The following is a 21,533-nucleotide window of genomic DNA, read 5'->3' as shown; positions in this document are numbered from 1 at the left end:
CAGGCGTTCTTCAGTTACATTTCTGTTAACGACAAATCCGTGGACGGAGTGAGGTGACGCAGGGCCTTTGGTGTCATGGTCTCACATCTCCTCCCTGTGCTCCTGCCCCGGGAGAGTCAGCAGGTCCTGTCCCGGGAGGAGCAGCAGGAGCCCTGCCGAGCCGGGCCCTCCGCACGCATCCGCCCCGCGCCCTCCCACCCCTGTGCTGCTGCAGCTTCTGGCAGCTCAGCCGCAGCTTGGTGAGCACGCCTGACCCCATCTCTTCCTCGCAGCACGCCTTGCTGCAGTCATCAGTATATTTTTTATTAAGGAAAATTTGGATTAAGACATTTGCTCCTTCATTATCGCCTTACTTTGCCATACACAGACCAGGTAAACTTCCTAATGAAATAGAAATTCTTGTACCTTGCAGTATCTTCTTGTATCTTATAGTAGCAAGTGGGGACCTGACTTTGCACTAAAATACATATTTTATAAGATCTTTCTTGATCTAGAAAGGCATTTAATCCCATGCCTAATTTGAGTCCAGTGGAACTGCTCCCATGCGTACAGGTAACTCATGCTTACGTTCCCTGCTGGTTCGAGACCTGAGCTGTCGCCGTTAGGTATCATGCCTGCTTTAGTGATGCTGGTATCTCACAGCCCTCTAGAACGCAGGATTTCCAAGTACTTTAAGGAGATCTTCCCATATATCTTGCTTTCTGAGCACCTTTGACAGTGTGTGTGATGCACGTTAGAGGGAGAAATCCATCTTCGGAGCAGAACCGAGGAAGGTGTTACAAAACTTTCCTTCTTTTAATCTGCTCTTAGGGCGTCGTGTTTTTTTCCCAGAGAATTTTGGTAAAGTGATTTTATTTTACAGGTTGAGTGTGAAGTTATTTCCAGACTGCACAAACTGCAAATTTTAATCTTAACGATAGATTTAGTGACCACTGAAGTGTAAAATAAACTACCGTGGCCTAATCAATCAAATCTGCATAGTTCAGAGAAAGCACCTGTATGAGGCTGTTCTATCCGAATGTCTGTAATGGTAATAGATGTTTATTAGCAACCATAAAGCTGTTTGAATTTAATATCTCTCTAAATAACACCAACAGCATTAAAACAAATCTCTAAAGCAAATGCAACCACGCCATAAACAGCCCACAATGTAAGGTTTAAAAGCCATTACAAGAATCCTGCAAGATTCATGGTTTCTGCTGTGGCTTTGGACACTCAGCTGTGAATGAAAAAACACTGCAGTTACTGTACTGAGCCCTTGGAATAAAGCACTGCCCGGATATTAATGAATTGGCAGATTTTGTATTTCAGCACAAAACGTACGCAGCTATCTTGTTAAATTGCATGGGCAGCAGAAGCTTCTAACAGGGCTGCGTTCACAGCTCAGCTACATCTGAAATGTCTTCAAAAATCAGCTTGTAAATGGGGAAAGATCAGCTTTTAACCCAAGAAACAGCTCCCGGGAAGTGCTGAGGACACTGATGTCATTCTGAAGCACCAAGGTGGCTGTGAGTGCTCCAGACTTGTAGGATTACTAATCCCTCATGGTTAGAAGTGAACCAGAATTACCTCATGACCGGTGGTTGTGATTTTCTTGGCACTTAGAGCATAAAAGCCGAACCCTCGGTAAGCCATCAGGCCCCGCGTTAATGAACTTCCAAGGATTTTAAAAATGTTCAGGGTTTTGAGAATTAAAAAATAGGTTGGGTTTTCCTCTGCTTAATCAAGACTTCTTCTTTGGCCCCTTATTTTAAGCCATCTCCAAGGATGGCTTAAAAATTCCAGTATTCTTCTGCCATCCTTGGAAATGGCAGGAAAGTTCTTGGACCGGAAGCTTTTGACTCCTGCCCTGCCTCTGCTTGCTGCCCGGGTCTTTCCCGCGCAGCGGGGGCGCAGCGGGGCGCGGGGCTGGGGCGCTGCCCCGAGTCCGGAGGCGATGGGCGCCAGCCCTTGTCTGTGTCCGTGTCTCCTCAGCAGAGCAATGCCCTACCTTTCATCTCAGCCCATTTTAAAAAATGTGATAAAATGCAATTTTTTTTTTCCCTGAGAACACCATTTTGGCTGGAGCAAGGCAGTTTGCGGACCAGGCTCTATAGTGTTTGAAATGCAACCAGGGCCCCGCAGGAAGGTTGTGCTTGTCCCTCTGTCAAAGGGTCGGAGCGGGTCGGGAGCTTCCCGCAGGGGTGCGCGGCTGGCTCCTGACCTGACGGGGATCTTGCCGAGGGGCGCAGCGCTCTCCTCCCCGCACGGCGAGGCCGGCTGCTGCTCTCCCCTACATTTATGGGGCGGAGAAGCCAATAAAACCTCGTTTTGTGGCACTGACGCAGTCTGAGGTCAGGGCCCCCAAGACGCAGTTGTTTTTTTGGGGGAATGCGGTCGGATCAAAGTGCCCAGGAAGAACAAGACGTTCAGATGACAGGAGGTGATGGGCGCACCGGAGGATAAGGGGCGGCAGTGTTCGGCCCGGGCTGTGGTTAGCAGCGGGAGCGGTGCCGGCAGCGCGCTCACCGGAGGGCAGCCAGCCCTGCCCCGGCCCGCGGGGAACATTGGAGGGCTCTGTGCTCGCAGCTCCGACCCTGCAGCGAGGCCGGGGCAGGGATTTCTCAGCACGCGGGAGGGAAGAGAAAGGAAATCGGCAGCCGTTGCAGCGAGGTGACGGGCACCTGATGCTTAACGAGTGGGACTGAAACCCCGTCTCTGCCCGGAGGGACTGGAGTAGGAGGAACGCTGTCTTGGGAACGGAAAGTGAAATTTTGGTAAAAACCCAAGTCAGTCTCAGTAGTGCTTTCAGCTGGGATGCTCGCGGCTCCTGGTGGCTTTTCTGCTAGGGCTGCTGTTTGCAGCCACCGGGCCCCAACCTGAGCTGGTGCCCAGGACCACGCTGAGCGCTGCGGCGGGTGCTCGGACGGCAGCAGCCTTGCACGCGTGCTCCAGGAAGGGCCCCGTCCCTCGCCAGGCACACGCAGGGGTCACAGGTGGCTGTGGGAGGAGAAGGCGAGAGACAGGGAAGCCCAGCAGATACCAAGTCCCGAAACAACTGGAAATAGTCAGAGCGTTGCTTATCATTTATAGGAAGTTAAGGATTGACATGTGGCATATGGAAGGTGTTAAGAAAAAAAAAAGCTGTATGGGGAGATCTGCTGCCCACCTCCTCCTGTGCAGGAGCAAGTGAACAACTTTCCTCAGCTTTCTTAATGCAGCTAAGTAAGAGCTCTGCGTAACAAGAGAGTGGTTTCTCTTGTAAGAAATAATTCTTTTTCTTTTTTTGCTATGAATTATAAAACAAAACACCCCCACAACCAAAAAAAAGAGGTCTGGCTGGAGCAGGAACAATTGCAGGAGACAGCTGACGGTGCTGCCACGCTGTGATAACGCGCCGTGATCTCAGCCAGGGAAGCCGAGGGTGAGACCGTCCCCGAGCAGGAGAGATTTTCTTTTCCATCGTCAGAGAGAGAGCGAAACTCAAACGGAAGGCAAAGGAGGATGAGATTGGATGCTAGGAGCCTTAACCGAGAAAGAGAGCCAGTAATTGTTTAAGGGAATTAAAGTAACGGAACTAGTTCTGGACATTTTGTGTTTTATTGGGAAACCCACAAATAACAGGACCAGCATTCCCCGCGTGTTTCATATTTCCGTCTTCCAAACTCTTCACCAGCAGCAAGCTTAAGTTTTGCCCATCTTTTCAAACTGCTGTTTGCTTTGCACTGCATTCATCCCTGCACCCACTGGCATTTTTTTCTGATCAGCTGTTACTTTCTGATCAATTTTTAAGTCTGTGAGTTTGCCTTGATCTCCGGGAATCCCCCAGCTGTGATCCTCTGTCCTAAAGCTGCCCAAGGAGCCCAGAAATGTGCAGGAGCCCAGCAGCCTGCAAAGGCTGGTTACGCTCTTCCCTCTTCCTTTGTTGTGTCCAACTTTTACGTCTTGCTTTATTCCTGCCTTACTGATTCCGTACAACAGGACCTGTTTCTGTTGTCACTTGACTACTCGGCACTTACTACAAGGTGCCGGTCCTTGACCGAGTTTCCTAGGTGCTGTGACAGGACACTCGGGAATGCTGAAGAGCTTCTCGCTGGAAATACAGTTATTTCTAGCGAGGCAAGCGTGAAGCGCTGAAGACAGGGACAAGATGTTCTGGGTCTGTTCAGTGGTTCCTCTGCTTGTTGTGTAAGCGTTTGCAGTTGGGTGAATAGCTGGGTGCAGAGCTGGCATTGTGTCTGCCAGTTTTCATACTCTCTGCGGGACGATAAATGAGTGAACGTAGCTCAGCAGGTAGCGGACTTATCTTGCAGTGCATCGGGACGAGGGAAATAAAGAAAGAAATGGAGAGACTAGTGTCTGGCCTTCCCTAGTCATATTTCATTTATCCTTGCTTTCTGGACTCACCTTTTAGTGCAATTTACTGGTTTGTATGTCTTGTCCAGAAACATCGTCTTTACCATATCAAAGTAAGTACCCTTTACAGACAGGTTCCAATATGAAATTGCAGTGCAGAATAATAGCTAGTAACACCAGCATCCAACCTTAAGCACGGTGCGCTAGCGTGTTGCTTGATTACAAGAATAATCATTTTACCAGTGCTTCAGTGAGGAGAAGGCTTCTCGGGTTTGGGGGAGTGAGTGCCTGAGAGACCGGGGCTTGGGGTTCACACCTCACCCTACCGCGGGCCAGCTGTGACTGCTCTCAAGCAGCTTGCTCACCGCTCGGAGCTCGTCAGGCCCCGTCCACAGACCGGGGAGAGCTCGGCTGGCGGTGTCGGGAGGCGCAGGGCCGGCGGCTTCCTCAGCAGCGCCGTGCTGCAGCACCTCGGGTCGCCGGCCTGCTGCTCCGAGGGCTCCTCCGGTACGAAGCAGCACTTCCCCTGAAATCTTCCTGAGTTGTGCGTCTGCGAGCAAGGTCGTGGCAAGTAAGTGCGGGCGTGCTTCAGGGTGCCTGCTGTGGTGCTGAGCGTAAACGGCACGGGGCATGCGGTACGGCGTCGGCGCACTGCAGTGAGAACTCGGTAATCTGAAAGACTTTATATGAGTTTTGTTAAAAAATAAATGTACTGTCCAACCACAGCACTCGTTTTTCCAAATGAAATAATTTGTATTTAAAATGCATTTTTTTTTCTATTTCTTCAAGAGGAGCCAAAGGCCTTAGTCTGCCTTCAGGATTAGCAGCCAGTACAATTTCAATTTATAATAGAAGCCCGTTTTGATTTGCAAATAAAAAGCATCTGAAACCACTAACCAACTTGGCTTTCATTTTTATGCCTGTAAAAATGTCTGAAACGTTTGTTTTTTAAATTTTCTAACTGTAAAATGTGCTCCTATGACCGAATATGTCCAAGTTTCAATTGGAAGAGAACTTTTTTTTTTTTTTCCTGATGAGAGGAGTTAAAAAATCCTCACGTTTGCAAGGACTTCAGAATGATCAATCCATTACAAGCAGACTAAGAAAGAATTTGGTGTGAAATAACCTCCCTTATCCTGTTGCTTTACTTGCATGAGTGACACGAAGGCCTAAAGGGCTAGCTGCCATAGATCCAAACAGCCAGGCAGTGCAAGGAGAACTCCTCCCGTGGCTCTCCGTGCGGTTTGCTGGCCCGGCACGTGGCCGGTGGAAGGCCCGGGTGTCCCTCTGGAGAGGCAGCCCTTCCTCAGGAGCCGCCGCACGCTGAGAAGAGCACCTCGGCACCGGGGTTCTTACCGCCTTTCTTTGGCTGCTTTGCCTGGGGAACCCTTGAAAACCACCAGAAATGCTAACTTGTGGCAAAGCGACTGCAGTTTGGTTGCAGCTCTATTAACAAAGCCTTGTAGCAGTGTGCGAGCGCTGACCACCATGAGCCAAGGGCCACCGAGACCTCTGCTAGGAAGGCTGAGCCTGCGTAAGGGGTTTTGCTAGCCCAGGTGTGTCAGTCCTGCTTCATACCTTGACTCTGCCCTGATCTAGGCAGGTATTGTCGGGATATTTTCATGGCCTTGGTTTCATATGAAACAGGAAAAGAAAAGGTGCAAAAAGCAAAGCCAAATACAGTAACTTCGTAATCCTTAACAAGTTGGTTTGGGTTAGGAATGTGACAGAAGTGAAGGATGCCTTTTGTTTTGTTTTGTTTATTTGTTTTGCTTCTTTCAGTCTGAACAGTTTCAGTAGTTGCAGCTTTTCTCAGGTCCCAAGTTTGTAATTTCTTACAGGCCAGTATAAAACTGTTTTTTTTTTCTTCTGACAAAAAGTGAACATTGCTCTGCCAGGCGAAACACCTGAAATGGTTTGAGAAGCATTCTCTGGTAGTGCAGAGCTGAGGCACAAAAATTGGACAGGTTGTCATGTGGTATAGGATGCGTTTGTTTTTACTTGGTACTTAACAAACAAATTTAAAAGGAAAAAACAAACCCAAGTCTTTCCTTCCACTTTGTGTTTTCCTAGTTTCAGGCAGTTATTTTCTCTCTTTTCCCAGCTGGTTCGTCAGTTTCGTTATTGTTTGTGTGCATCCCAGGGAAGTGTTATTGTAAACCCGCAGTAAATTAGCTGGAGGACTCTGAAGTGCATATAATCCCTCTAGGCTATTTCAGTTCATTTCTTCCTCTGAAACAGTTTAGATTTCATTGTCTCCTAACACTGTTTTAAAATGTTTTTGCTCAGTCTATACTGCCCTTGCGAACAGCTCTTTGCAATAGATGTGTTCTTAACCTGTGTTGGAGAAATGGATCTTTAAAGTAAGCCCGAAGGGCGGTAGGGCATCTGCCTTGCGGTGTCTGGATGTGCTGCGGGGCGGCTGCACCCCGGGTGGGCTCCTGGTGCAGAAAGGTCCCAGCTCTGGGTGCAGGAGAGCTCCTGGTGCAGGAAGACCCCAGGTTCTGGTGCAGGAAGGCCCCAGGAGCTGGTGTAAGAGAGCTCCCGGTGCAGGATTGCTCCCAGCTCCCGTCCCCAGCCTTTGCTGGGTGCCATGCAGAGCTGCAGCCGAACATCCCCGGCTTTGGTGCTTACCGAGGAACATGTCAGAATTTGGTAGCTTCGGTCTAGGATTAAGCTGAACTACTCCTAAAAGAAATCAATGCGAACCTCATTAAAACTGTACATTCTTAAACTAGAAATGCAATGTCAATGCGGTGCGTGAAATAGTACACGAACAGAGGTGTGTAGCATCTTTCCCTGACGCTGACTTAGATCCCCTTGCTCTGTAAACGTAGCCCTTTTTGAGCTGCAGAGCCCGGTGGCAGCGCAGCACCCCGGGGTGCGGGGCAGGGTGCCCGCCTGGCCCCCTCATGGCGCCGCGCCGGGCCCGGGCGGGCCGCAAGGCCTGTGTGAGGGCGCCCCCTCTTGCCTCGGCCCGGGAGTTGTCGCGAAGCTTAAAAATAAAACGTCCTTCTCTTCCTTTTCTCAGGCTCCTCTAACGCTGCCAACATTTTTGGAGAGTTAAAAAAAAAAAAAAAAAAAAAAAAGTGAGGCACATGTGTTTTCTGGCTGGGCAATAAATAACAACGCGCACGGGCTGGTGAAGAATGGCGCGCTTGTTCGGGTGGCGGGGCGCTGCCCTCCCTGCCAAGCGCGGCCTGGTGACAGCGCTCATGAGCCCCATGGCTCTGTCAGGGGGTCCCGCTGCCATCCTGCTGCTGCCCTGGTGGCACCGAGCAGCTGCCCGCTGCCGGCCCCCTCCGTGCCCTCACCCAGGTGCCATGTCCCAGCACAGGGCCTGGCGCAGGCCGGGGCACCCCAGGGTGCTCACAGGGGACCTGGTCTCCCTTACGGGCTTCAGAGCCACTCAAGCTAAACACACTTTGTTCCAGATGGGAACTTGGAAGTAACTTTTTTTGTTTAACAGCCCACCCTTGGCTTTAAGCAAAACCATAATAAAATGTAGCTGGTGCCTCCTGGCAAACACAAGTGTCGAAGTTCCAAATATTCTGGTCACCGTAACCTTATTTTAAAGTTTTTCTTTGGAAAATGAAAAGTCCCATCTTTTTTTCTTATTTCTGCAGGTCAGAGGTACTGTTACTAAAGGATGATTAAATTTTGACCTTGATTATGCACCTAGTTCTGGTATTGGAAGAGTTGTTCCTGTTTACATTGGTCTAAATGGGAGAATAGTTTGTTTCAAGTAATACGCTCTTTTGTTTTAAAGTGTCAGCTTCAGGAGGGTTTGGTTTCAAAGGAGCCATGTAGTAGTTTATGTCTCTATCAAGTCCTTAAGGATTGTGGTTCTGTTCCTAATATTGGATCTGTGAACACTACATCAAAAATGACAGCGCTTTTCTGGAGATTATTATTCCAATAATATAAACTGTTCCTGGATACATGACTTCCAGGGCACTGGGAGTTGGGCTGTGTGGGAAGATTTGTTAGGAAAGAGATACAGCTCAGAAATTCATTTGTCCACATTTAAAAACAAATTCTAAAACAAACAAACTACACAAAACCAACAAAAAAGCACTGTGCTGCTTTTAGTACTAAAATTTTGTGCCAGAACGGTGATTTTCAATTTTGCCAAAACGGCAAAACATTTAACTAGCAAATTGCTCTGGAAGTAGCTAGATGTCGCCTTATAAGCCAGTATATTAAATTACTCCAAACACTGCAGAGAAAACACCACCTTTTGCATACAGCACTAAGAAACTGGCAGCCTCGCTCCTGTGGAGCCGTTTGCTTTGCCTGATGGTCGTCGGCTCCCAGTGGTGTTCGGGGGTGCCTCGGAGAGGAGCCGGTCCCGGGGCGGCAGCGGGCACCCCGCTCTGCGGGAGCCCAGTCCCGACCGAGCTGCGTGCAGCGGGAACGCAGGAGGTGCTGCGAGACAGGTATCGAGTGGCTGGGGTAGTGACAAAACTTCTCTGAAATTCTAGATTGATTTCTCGAGATATTAGAGCCTGCAGTATTTTGGGACACGTTCCAGGTTTTGAGAATGTTGAAATGTTGTTAGACATGTTCTGAATTTGTGGTTAACTCGGAGCTGCCTGAACCGTGTTTTAATGCTGTGTGGATCCCTTTAACCCCTGAACCATAGGAGAATAAGGCCCTAAGCTAACAAAATAACTGCGTAGTACCCTGTTCCAAATTGTTCAGATTTATAATGACGCTGGAAATATTTCTATGGCATGTGTGTGTGACATTTGCTAAAATTTTATTGGACCTACACTTGAAAATTAATTCACAAAGGGCAGAGGCAGGAAAATCTTGATGAACCGTTAATCAACCCCTGCTTAACAGCAAAAGCAGCCACATGTTTATATAATAAGTTGAATGTGTTCAATGACAGTTTTCTTTATCTGGAAGTACTGTTTCTATTTCAGAGTAATGGTAAATGCAATTCACTTATTATTACTACTTACACAAATATGTTTATTCAGTCTTTTATTTTTTATAACTTTTACCGTCTAGAAACACTCAGAAGGCCTTCTGTTGTAGTGGTAATACGTCTTTACCCACACGTGCACCTATGTCGGGAAGCACACAGGTATGTGTAGGTGTTTATTAATACTTCCAAGTTATAAATTGGGTCCAGCTCAGCCTCTCCCCTAATGTTCGTAATCTCATACGTTCGTGAACCAGAATTAATCTTGTTTAACGTGAGGCACATTTCAGATTTTAGGAGTCATGAGAGGAGGGAAAGGTGCCTGTCTGTGGGTCCGTGTGAGTCCCTCGGTGAGTTTCTGGGGGTGAGCCCACAAGCCGTCCGCCTCGCACGGGGCTCTGCCGGCCCTGCTCACCCAGCCTGGAAGGAGCTGGCGGGCCTGGCTCCGCATCTCTGCTGCTGAGCTGGCAGATCACAAAGTGGCTGTCTGCTGCTGGTGATTGCCTTTAACCACTGAATTTTTACATTAATGTGACGGATTTAAGAGTTATTAATGGCTTATATATATTACCAGTATGTCTTCCTAAAAGCAGTAATTTGGGAGTCAGTAAAATCATAAACCGTGAGAAATTTCAACATGGAAGTGTGTGTCGTTACTGGTCACCGTGTGAGCGAAGGGATTCTGAGCTGGCCCGGGAAACCTCACATAAAAAACCCTCAGTTACTGTACAGTATGTGCAGAAGTGCCACTTCAGTTTTAATCTAAATAACTTGAATAGTTTTTTATGGGCCAACGTGGACTGAGGAGTTGCAAAATGTTGGGCTTTATCCAGGATTTTTCCAAATAAAGTCCCTCTTCAAATGTTACATAGATGTTTGTTCTGGTTTGGGTTTATTTTATTATTCTAAACATCATTTGTGTATACCAAGCCTTACAGACAGTTACAGATAACAGGCTCCCAGCGTGAGAGGTTGCACTGAGTGCAATGCAAATACAATACAGCGTACTGCAATATGGCACAGCAAGAGAAATACATCCTCATTTTCTTGCCTTTTCCACTTGCTTTCCATTAACTTGTGAGCCATTCTTAGGCTATTTTAGTGCACCTGTAATAGTCGGTTTGAGAGGTGACAAACATCTGGCTGCAGATATCTGCCCCAAATGTACGCATTTACCTGCCTGCGTTCATTGAGAATTGTGCCCAAAGTCTGCTGAGCACAAAGGAGCTCAGCTGTCTCACGGCAGCTTCCAAGCAGCTTTTCTCAGTGAAACGAGCGGAGTTTGCAAAGACAATTTCAGGTCACTTAATCATCAAAGGGTTAATTCTAATTTTGAACTTCCCAAATGTCAGTGCTCTTCCATCCAAAAGTACAGCAACTGGCTTTATCAACATATGCTTTTCATTACCTACAAGACTTACAATATTTTTGGTGTCTGTATCAACTTGATTCAATTACTGGTACCACTGTGAGGGAACGTTACCTCCAGGGAAAAGGGGGTGAATGCATCAGTGCCCATGGATACAGTGTACAGAGCAGATTAATATAACAGATTTACATCAAGACTGCTGACTCCATTACTTTAAAACTCCTGTAATTGACTTTTTTAAAAATGACATTAGCATTTAAATGGTACTATCGTTACAAGGGTGAAGGTTCAGCAGAATATGATCAATTTATTGAGCTCTTCAAATGTTCTTTTGATATTTATTTTTTGTTGTCACGCTGGAGGGGTTTTTTAGTGTTTTGTCAGACATGAGAAAAAGTCTATACCACCGAGCTCCTGGGCTGCACTGCCGCGGAGTGGAAACGCGTGAAAAGCTCCCCTAAACAGTGCGTGACCTGCTCCAAGTTATCTTCTCACCTTTGCTCCCCTGCAGCCTTTTCTAGTACGTAAAATGGCAGTACGGCAGAAGGAAGGGGTGAACAGAGGCTGCCTTCGGTCTGTGCGAAGAGCCTGGGGCTTGTGCTTCTCACAAAGGACGCAGCCAGGGAGGTTGTCCTGCGTGAAGCCCCTTTTCAGCCCTGCACGTGCGCCGAAACTCTTTCAGTTGCGTTCAGAAAGAACGCAGCTGAGGTTCGGTCACTGCAGCTCCCCAGAAATTGCACGCTGGCTCGGGAGAGTTGTACGCCCGGTGCCCTGCTGCCTTTTGGTAGGAGCTGAACGCCCGGTGCACTGCTGGCCTTGTCAGCATCTCGGCGCAGCGCCTCTGCTCCCGCGACGTTGGCTCTCTGGAAGCTCCGTCCCAGTCTCAGCTCTTTGGCTTTCCTGGGGTGAGAAGTCACCGACCGGACAAAGCCACACTGACAGCAATTTGGGGGAGTTTTGTGACAGCAAATGGCTTTAAAATGGTAGTTAATACAAACAGGCAAACGGTGGGCATGTAAGCGTGGATTTGCAGTGTGTGAACATGCTTGTGGATAGAGAGGTGTAGGGCTCCGTCCTCCTGTGCCCTCTCATTGCACAAAGCCAAGCAGAGAATGCAGCAGTCCACGGGGCTTTGGTGAGCCCACTTTGTTTTCTCCATTTTGGAAAGGAAAATTTCTGAAAGGAGAAGAAAAGAACAACGACACTGTTAATTTGTGTTTGTAATCGGCGGCTCTTGGGCTGCTGCTGATACCGTTGGTGGGTTCCAGTCCCATTCCGCGTCGCAGGCGGCTCTTGGGTGCAGAGCCAGAGCTCAGGCTCCAGTGGCAGTCAGGACTCGGGATCCCTCTGCTCGCCTCGCTATAAAAATGCTTGGTAGTGACCCGGTTCGACCCTGCCAGCTCTCTCTGACCTCCTCCTTTTCAGGATGCTGCTTAATTTGCACTAATTGCATTCCATTCTGACAGGAACTTGGACATTGTCTCCAGCTTGCAGGTATTTCCACTGCCGTGTTCCAGTACGGAGGACTCTTGAGGCTGCGTAAGAACGTGGCAGTAAGAAATTTATGAAAACACACTTTAATATAACAAGTGGTTTACATGTTCTGTAATCTGTTTGCATAAATACACCTTCAAGTTTGACTTCATATTTTGGTCCTGAACTTTCAGTAGGATTCGGGAGGGTTTGCTAAATCCAGCGGCAGCGCTTTTGGAGGATGATACATGTGTTGGCTTTGGGTTTTTTAGGTTTTTATCTAGAGTTCCCAGGTTAAATTCCGAATAGTAAGCCTAGGGCTGATGGCTGCTAGAGGTGGCTCTGCTTCAGGGAGGTCACTGGCATAGGAGGGAGCTGCACAGAGGAAAACTGATGGACAGATCCAGCCTTGGTGCTTCCGAAGTCACTGTGTCCGTACCTGTGTGCGTGGATAGACAGATGAGAACAATTCATTCAATTTTTCTTTATCGTTTTACAATAGAATGACTGGAAAACTGTCCAGCAGGTTGTTCACAAAATTGGTTTGTGTCAGAATGTCTGCTTTGGCCTAAATCTGCCCATGTTACTGGGAGATACCGGGGGGCTGGCATGTGTATGTGGGGGGGGTGTCTCCTGCCCAGTCCCAGCTGCTCCCTGCTCGGCCGACCTGCCTGGAGGTTGCCAGCCCAGGCCCCTCAGCCTCACGGAGAGAAATTTTGTAAATAAAAAGTTCCAAATCCTTCCCTCCTTGCTGGGGCATAGACACTGGGAGCAGCTCAGAAAGAGTGTGTGCTCTTATGTGCCTGTGTCAGCATTCACGGCTCACGAGCTCCTTTTGCAAAGAGGCAGCAGAACTCTACTGGGGCTTTTTTAGCAGTGAGACAACTGAACATAGTCTCCAATAACAGCAGTGGCTGAAAAGGCGGCTTCTGCCGTGCAGGAGAGCGTCCGGAGCTGGGAGGAAGGGCCACGCTCCTTATGGAAGCAGATTTCAATGTGAAGCCTCAAAGCAACGGATAAAAAGTATAAAGCGCATGCCAAGGCTTTGTATTACTTTCACAAGAATAAGATAGGACCATTGTTGGAGCTCCAGCTAAGGCTTTTAGGCACAGACAGTATCAGTAAAGTAGTTGCATGTTTCAAAATATTGTATCATTTTAAAGTGCAGCGCACATGAGATCACTGAAACGGGATACGCCAATTTGAGCTTGGTCATATAATGCAGCTCTGTGTCTGCAGAGACAGAGGCACCCTGAACCCGAAATCCCTTGAGCTGTCTTTCAAAGAGTGATAGTTACGGAAATTAGCAGTGCAGAAATCCATACGAATCATTCATCGGGAGCCTTATTAACCATCCTGCCCCTGCTCTGGGAGCGGGCCCGGCCGGCAGCGCTGGGCAGGGGCTTCTCCCTGCGGCGTGCTCAGAGCGGGGCTGGCCCCTGCCCCTGCCCCTGTCCCTGTCCCTGCCCCTGTCCCTGCTCCTGTCCCTGTCCCTGCCCGGTGCTGGGGGAGCACGGCTCCTCCAGGGCAGCAGCCCCAAGGCTCCATGACTGCCTTGTGCCGGTGGCACTGCGCACACGGGGAGCTGGCAGCCCTCCTGGTAACGGAGCAGCCCCGTGCAGCGCCCAGCTAGAGAAAAACCACGAATACCTGGCCCAGCTGCACTTCCCCTAGGGAATTCCGTATCCAGCTTGGCCCTCAGCTTTGCCAAAGATTCCTTTTAATGTCAGCTTGAGACCTGTGTCGTAGGGAAAAGAATGTGTTAGCCTTTCAGAAGTGGGAGTTAGGAGTCTGACCCGTGGCGTTCCCATCTGATGTGAGTTTCGAGTGAAACCAAATTAAATCACACCCTTGGGTTCAAGGATTTAAGTCTGTGGATCTTACTCCCGCTAATATCTCCACTGCAAGGGAAACAAAGGACATAGAGGAGATAAATAATACTTGAAAAAGACAGAATCTTTTTTGTCTGCTGCTTTATCTGTAGCATGACTGTGTTCCTTAAGTGTTGAAAGGGGCACTTTCTTGGCAAGTATGACACAAATAACCTTCACCCTTGACTGCACTGTCTAGAGACAGTTATAAATTTGAGGATAAAGGACGCGAACAAGAGTTACTTTATATGATCCTTTCTCGTGATAGCAGGGAAGGGAGAAAAGAACGGGTATTCCCGGCGTGAGGAGGGGACTTGAGGTCTGGTGGCGCATCTGTTGGGCACTAAAAGTTCGCAAGCGTTTGCACAACCGGAGTGTTCCTGGGCTCGGTTGTGGGGCCAGAGACGGCTCCGGGGAGGTTTGCTTGGGCAGCCCTCGGTGTGGGTCAGGCTGGGGTTCTTTCATCTTTTCTGCTGAGGGAAAATGCGTCATATAGAACTAGCACTGAAGAAAGATAGATATTGCTTGCTAATACTTTGAAGTAGTTCTCAACAGATACAAACGTTGATAGTCGTTACATTTATCTGTTCTGTATTCTTAGAAAATTTCAAAATTCTAAACATTTTCTTAAAACTACAGCAATCCCTACCACGTATTTGTATTCGTATGCTGTGAATAAGCTTGTGAATAGAAAAAAAATATTGTACAGGTTTTGGGGGGAATTTTAAAGACTTTTATAAAAGCTTTTTTTTAAGATTTCAGAGATGTCCTTTATAGCTGAAAGCATTCAGGGTCTTAGATGTGACAATCAGCTCGCACATTTGCATCTCCGCCCCATACCTATGCCTGGTATTATAACGAAACCTTCCAGACTCGCCATGGACACTGGTTTTGATACTAGTATCTGGCTCAAGCGGTACTGATGTCTGCGCGGCGGCTCATCCAGCTATGAACCAGGATGAGGCATTAATGAGGGGCACGGCATTGCCAGGGGAAAGCTGGAGCACAGACTTATCAAAGGCGCTGAACTTTGGTTCACTTTAAGTACAATTTCGTGATTACTTCATAAATAAAGAGATTAAGGTGCCCAGGCCGTGAACTGGCGATTATGTGGGAAAGCACTTCAGGTAAATTCACGGGCAGTATTTGGTTTGGGGAACTGTTCGTCTCGAGCGATATTGCAGAGCTGGTTTTGAAGAGTTTTGTTGAAAAGGTTTGGGGATTTCTGTGCACATGGGGCTTGGCATCATGGGTGCCCATTGCTTTAGATTCTCCATCCATCCATCCATCCATCTTTCTCATCTGTTGCCTTTCCTCTAAGAGTTGTGATGATTTCTCATGAGCCTTTTTTACCGTGCAAGCTTAGCTGGTGAAACAGAACCCAACCAAAGGCAGTCCCGCCTTCAGCTGTGGTTTCTAACCTGGGGTTCCTTGAATAGTAAAACCTATTCCCACAATGAAGAAAACTCTCAAACACGTAGTCCTTAGCTAGCTGCCCTCCTAAAACACGTACGTTTTTTATCCATGGTGTGGTATCCTTGGGCAGGGAGCTGGGCCGTCCAGGACCTTCTGTCAAAACCAACCAAACCAAAACCAAACTACGTTAGATTCTTCAGATAACCCTAAGAAATGAGGTTCTTTTCCCATAATGCAGCAGGAAAACGTCTCTTTCAAGGACTGTGGAAAAGAAGCCTGTTTTGTGTATGGGCTTTCATAGCAATACTGCTGTGAAACAGACGTTCATCTTCATCCTACTGCAGTCTCGGTGCTGCAGATGGCAGCTTCGCTGGCAGCCTCTCCGTGTGCCTGCTTCCGTGCAGGATGGGAGCAGTGCAGAATCCAGCTCCAGAGCGCTCCCCTAATTGTGCTCCGCAGCTCTCCCTAGGAGGGCGTCTGAGCTTGGAACCAGCCTAGCATGCGTTCGCAGCTTACGCTGCTTTGTTAGCGCTCTGTTAAAGTAGATTCCTGGGGGAGATGGCTTGAATGAATTTCTCACTTTACAAATGTTTTTGAGGTTGTGGAACTGATGCGCTTAGTTCCAAAATGTAAGCCAACGTTTTAATACAAAGATTAATCTTATTTGATATCGTCTCCGGCTCAAGTCGGAGCAAATCTGTAAAGCCTGCTGCAACTGTTCAGTACAAGTCGGAATTTCTTACCGTGCGTGGCAGAGAGCTCCTTTCTAGGCTCGGAGCCCTAGAGCAAAATTAAAGGGGGGGTGTTACAGGGCTGGGGGGATCAAGCAGAGACTTTGTCCAACTTCAGCTCTAAGTTCGGTGTCGCTGCACAGCTGCTTGAATGTGACCACATTCAGGCCTTATCCATTAGATTGCTTTCCTACTGTAGGATTATTTTACTAACTTGCTGTTTTAATAGTATTACAGCTGCTGCCTGAGTTTGTTCTGTTGCTGGCACAAGTGTAGCAAACTCTAGAATAGCTGTGGTAATGTAAAGCCGGTAGCGTATTAAAACATTGACTGGGGAAGGAATGCCTTCCTATGTGGTCCTCTAACGCATATCGCAGCCTGCGTAACCTTCCAGGCTGAGCCATGAGGGGGGTCCTCTGTTTGTTCCTGATGAGCTTCATTTTTTGGAGGATTATCCATAATTAGCGAGGCCCAAAATTTCTGAAGACTCCGATCAGGCAGCGAGAGCCCCGCGTTGCAGGCCAGGACTGCTGGGTCTCCCGACACCCCCGGCTGTGTCCTGTGTGCTCCTCACTTCGTCATCTGCACAATGGGCACAGCAGCTCCTTGTCTGTGTGTCACCAGCAGCGCCGCACTGAATCCATGCTCCCAGCACTTGGTTCCCTGGAGCATCGAGCGCTCGCGTTTCTTCCCTGGGAGCTCCCCCGGTCTCTGTGAGCCGCCGCGACGTGGTGCAGGGACCTGGTGTCCTCCAGCGAGTTTTGATATGAGGGAGCTTATCACCTGCCCCAAGTGGAAAAAAAAATCCATCTCTGGTACATATACGCTTGTTCTTGTTCTACCCTTCCACACACTCATAAGTTAGACCAATATATCATTGTGGTTTTTTTTTTTTTTTTTTTTTTTTTTAAATCTTTCTGTTTTTCCTGTGGTTAATTAAAGCTGAAGTTTGATCCGTACATGGAGCTGTACATATATAGCTGTGTATGGAACTATGTTTTAATATAAAAGAGATACTGCGGTCGAAATTGCAGTCAGAAAACATAGAAACAACCAGAGGCATTGCAGAGATTGTAGTGCTGATTAGGAGTGCAAATTAGATTTAGATTTCCTGAATATCTAACAGCAGCTAAGCATTTTTTGTCCTTTGTGTATGAACATTTCCATTAAAATTTACAAAGGGTTTGAACTGGATTAGACTCCCACAGTCACTTTGAAATAACAAAATCAACTTGGCTGACAGGGGCTGTTTAGAAACCTTTTGCAAAAATTATCTTCAGAAACGTTAGCACTTAGCAGTTACAAAATGTCTACTTTTGTCTTGCCCCCTCTGCCAAGTTCCCTTTTTGTCTTGCCATGAGGAGGATAAATTATCCGACTTGCAGAGATAAACCACAGAGAGGTGAGATTACTGAAGCTGAATACCAGGAACTCCCAGCACTCTGTCCTTCTATACAGTTTGTATTTAAAGCCCTGTTTCTGGCTGTGTCAATCAGTCGCTTAATGAATGCATTACTAAATGCACTTGTTTTTTTCCTTTCTAGAAGATGCAATTAATGTTTTGGCTTAAGACACCTAGTTTGTAATAAATGTATGGAGTGCAGCAAAAGATCTTTGGAGTAATTCAAGGAATTATCTGAACAGAAAACAGGCGCACAATGCGGTGCTTTGAGGAGTCTGAAATGCGTTGGCACAGGGCGAAGAGGGGAAGTGCCACCTTGCACGCTTTGCCATGAGTCCTTCACGGCCTGACACACCGTGGGTACGCTGAACACTGGCCGAGGACTGGGCTAAGGGCAAGAAGACAAGCGGAAGGCTGTTTTGCTGTTACAGTCTTGGTGCTCTCTGCGGGGAACGTCCACAAGGATGTGCTCAATGTAAAAGAGGGGCCAGGGGCTTCCCTCCCATAGAGGGGAGAGCAGGACTCTCCTTCCAAGGTAACGTCCTGCAAAGCCCAAGGAAACGCAGTCGTAGTGTTTGTTCACGTTAAGATTTGTGCTCTGAGGGTGCGATAGTGGTCACGTTGTAGGGGTCAGAGGTTTGGGGGGGTTCCTCCGTTTTTCACAGACAGGACTGGAGCCAAGGGCACTGCGGCAGGGTGGAGCTGGCTGGAGCTAAGCAGAGGTTGGTGTGAGTGCTGCGCTCCAGCTTTGGTGCTGGGCTTGTCCATGAGAGGAGAGGCGAGGCCAGGCCAGCTCATTTCGGGCAAACCATCATCCCGGGGCGTGCTGCTTAACTTCTGCATCCCGCGTAATGGGGGAAGCAAACCTAGTGAACAAGGCTTGGACATTACCTACGTGTTGTGGCTGATTCTCCTGTTTAGGGCCAGACACTGACCACGATTCCCCTTTGGGTCTAGCATATTATGTACCTGAAATCTGCCGCGTCGGCTCGCTCTTACCCTCTTTCCACACTCGCCCCCTTTATCTCAGCACATTTTTTCTCGTCTTGCAAACGTTTCAGCCTTGCAGTGGGATGCTCGGTGTGTGTGCAGGGTGAGTGTACTGCAGAACGAGGAACTCTGGCTAAATTCCCTTGGCAGGCTCCGTGCTTCCCTGCGTGCGAGGAGCACGCGGGCAGTGGGACCTCGCTGGGGCGCGCGGCTTTCTGAGCTGGTGGTGAGAGAAGCGGCGAGGCGCGGAGTTACCGCTGCGAGCGGCACCGCAGCTTTCGCTAGCACCCTGCTGGAGCTTGCAAGCTTCTCGGCAGATTTGCGTTGGATTTAAGTCTGTAAAGAAAATGAAACTGCGAGTTTCATGTTTCAAAACACGAGTTCTGCCCCATTCTGTTTGGAGGGCTGCGGCGTGAGCAGTGCTGTATGAAGGTAGGAGATCATTCATAAAGCTACCACGAGGAAAGCTTTAGGGCTTGGTAACCAGCTGCAGGTGATACGATTTGCTTACATACTGAAATATGAAAAACATGGGAAAAGTTGCCACATATAACTGCCTTCCTTTGGGCTGGTTACTGCGAAAATGATGCATTTTGAAAAATCCTTAGGTTCAGAGTGTGCTGGTACCCATTTGCCATTTTTTAATGAGGTTTTATACCCCCCTCCAGGGCCCGATGTGTGTTCAGTATGAATTTTGCAGTCCTTGCTGTGTGGTCCCCAGACTGACTTGCCTTTAACACATTAAAAACAGTGGCAGAACGCTTGGGTCCGCATCTTGCAGAGCTTCCCTGAGTGCGCCTAGAAGAGTCTCTTTGGTGCTCTGCATACTAAATGCCTTCAGAAAGGAGTCATACGTTAAACCTCTTGTGCTGACTGTATTTATACCCATTCATTTATTCCATTTTTATTAATAAATAATATAAATGATGTTGCTGATAGTGATGAATTAACTCATAGAGAAAATTTCAGTACTTGTACTGTAGTCCCGCGCAAATCGCATGCAGACAGTCACTTATAGCGAGCCAGCTGTGGGAGTTTTTATCAGCGTAAGGAGTAAGGACTAAAGCGAGATGAGCTCCTGGCAAAGCATCTGTGAATCGAGGCGTTCACACACGTGCGCAAAGCCAGCAACTGAGCAGCGAGTGCGTTTCAGAGTTTGACAGCTAATAGATGGAAATTAGATAATAGGAGAAGCGCGATTAATTCGGCAATTCATTGCAGTTGTGTGGCTGCGGGATTTTATTATCTGTGGGGACTGGGAGAGGGAGCGGGCGCAGAAGAGCAGCCCGCTGGAGGAAGCCGGGGAGGTGCTGCTGTGCCAGCAGGACAGCGGCAGACACGGGGGCTGCGGCCCCGTCCGGAGAAAGGGTTAACTGCCAACACGGAGCACAAACAAGGGATGCGAGCAAACAGTCCTGAGCAGAAATTGGACCCATCACTTCCCCCTAATGAAAACCAGATTCACTCCCGCAACAATCATTCCACTGTTCCTAGATACCGGTCCTGGTTTGAGAGAAGCATTATTGTTGTTTCTATTTAAAAAAAAAAAAAAAAGGTGAATGCATACATCATTTCTAGAGTTGGTCTATTTTATCATCTGGTTTTCCTTCTAGAAAAGGGAAAAAAAAAAAAAAAGGCGAAAAGGTTTGCCGGGTCTGGGCACTGAGTCTCAAAGCAAAGAAAAGGGGAGGGAGTCCGCAGTGCCACTGGTCCAGATCCTGGTGTAAATTAGGTAATCTGAAACAACTGAGCTGGCGCTGGGTAGAGGATTAAATGTGTGTCTCACTGCCCTTGAGGGGGAAAAAAATATGCACACGGGCTGCTTTCAGGAGCGTCTTTGGCTTTGTTAAGCACATGTTGTTCTCCTGCTCTCTGCCCCGTTCCTTCCTGCCTGCGAGCGTCCCTCACACACCCACCCGGCACCGAAAGGCAGAGCCGGCCTGGGGCGAATTTACCTTATAGCGGACGGTCAGAGTGGGGATAAGAGATGGGAGGGTTTCTGGACTGGGTCTCATTGACCAAAACACTTGTTTCTGATCTCATTAAGCAGATGGAAAGTGACTACAACTGTGACAGATTTTTTTATACTTAGAAAGAAAACAAGTTTAAACCCAGCCCTGTTAATAGTTTTAGTGGAACCTTGCAAATACAATTTTCTCTCACGCTTTTGCTTGAATTGCGAATATTTTTGCACATCCTTGTTAGGATCTCGCACCTCTCGTGCCTGTGTTTCTTGGATGGCACATGAAGGCTTTTGTGTGCTTTCAGCCAGCTGACCCTGCGAGCAACGTAACCGTGGTCTTTAGCAACCTGATCAAAAGATGCGGTGCCGAGGCCTTTTTTTAGCTGTTGGTTTGGATTTCATGCTTTGTAACCGACTTGGTTGAGGATGGAGAGGGACTCTGATCTGACTGCAGAAGAATCAGAATTCAGACTTTTATCTTCCAGAGCATTTCCTTTAAATAGACAAACAACTCCGGGGTCTTTATACATTCCTCCTTCTCCTTGCTATCTCTCGACAGCCAGGCTGTTCTCCTGCGCAGGCTAGTATTTCAGACTTACACAAATATTCCAGGGCTTTTTAAACCTGTTCCAAATAGACATTTATTTTGGCTACGACAATATTTTCCTTTTATTGCTGTTATGAGATTCAACATTTCCAGAAATAACTTCTGAAAGGTGCTCGCGGATCTCGGTGTAGGTGTTGTCAGATACAGTGGAGAGGTATTTTGAGATGCCCGATGTATCCTGACAGACGTTTTGAAAAGTAAGGAGTACATCTGTGGAACCAGAGTAGTCTCTCAAGGTAAGTCTTGGGAGTCACGATGGAACAACATCCCTCCCTGCACCCCACAACCTTGTTACTCCGTAAATTCACTACGTTAGAGTTTACGTGGTGCATCTGATGGCCGCTGCTAGGAGGTTTGAGTTTCCCCTGAATACGCTTGGTCGTGTCTCCACAGTGAATAGGATGCTGCGAAGCTTTCTTTTGGGGTATGATTTTAGGCGTGGT

The 21,533-nt window shown here is 48.0% G+C and overlaps 1 protein-coding gene across 2 annotated transcripts in view; it reads left to right on the top strand.

The window, feature by feature from the left end:
* PRDM16 (PR/SET domain 16) overlaps positions 1–21,533 on the top strand; it is a 290,489-nt gene that overhangs the window by 173,806 nt on the left and 95,150 nt on the right. The gene's annotated exons all lie outside the window — the stretch shown is intronic.

The sequence above is a fragment of the Cygnus atratus genome, chromosome 21 (assembly GCF_013377495.2).
Source record: "Cygnus atratus isolate AKBS03 ecotype Queensland, Australia chromosome 21, CAtr_DNAZoo_HiC_assembly, whole genome shotgun sequence".
Lineage (NCBI taxonomy): Eukaryota > Metazoa > Chordata > Aves > Anseriformes > Anatidae > Cygnus > Cygnus atratus.
The sequence above is the reverse complement of the archived record's forward strand: the minus strand, read 5'-3'. Positions and strand labels throughout refer to the sequence as shown.